Genomic DNA, 398 nt, shown 5'->3' with positions numbered 1-398 from the left:
TAAACATCTCGAGAAATCTTTGTCACGGTGTTTGGGTTTCCAGAATGAACGACTCCCTATAATAGACGCTCTTGTTTTAATACATTCTGCATGAAATAAAGCAAACGGCGACATTGCGTCGCCAGGCGGTATTAGCAGCGCATGGGTTCAGACGTCTTTTCGGGAGTGTGAAATAGAACGAAGGGCTGAAATTCAGGCTAACTATGTATTTGACCACTATAGCCGCACTTAAATAAACATGCTGTTTCATCAAGGACCTTTAAAAACATTATTCGGTCCAAAGCGCTTGACCGATGGGAGACTCAAAATCTGTGTAGACCTAAGATTTAGGACCCCCTTCCAATCTCAAAAACCAAGATAAATATATTAGGCCTAATATTACACCTCTTGAGGTCCGT

This window comes from Orbicella franksi, chromosome 2 (genome assembly GCF_964199315.1).
Source record: "Orbicella franksi chromosome 2, jaOrbFran1.1, whole genome shotgun sequence".
Classification (NCBI taxonomy): domain Eukaryota; kingdom Metazoa; phylum Cnidaria; class Anthozoa; order Scleractinia; family Merulinidae; genus Orbicella; species Orbicella franksi.
The sequence above is the reverse complement of the archived record's forward strand: the minus strand, read 5'-3'. Positions refer to the sequence as shown.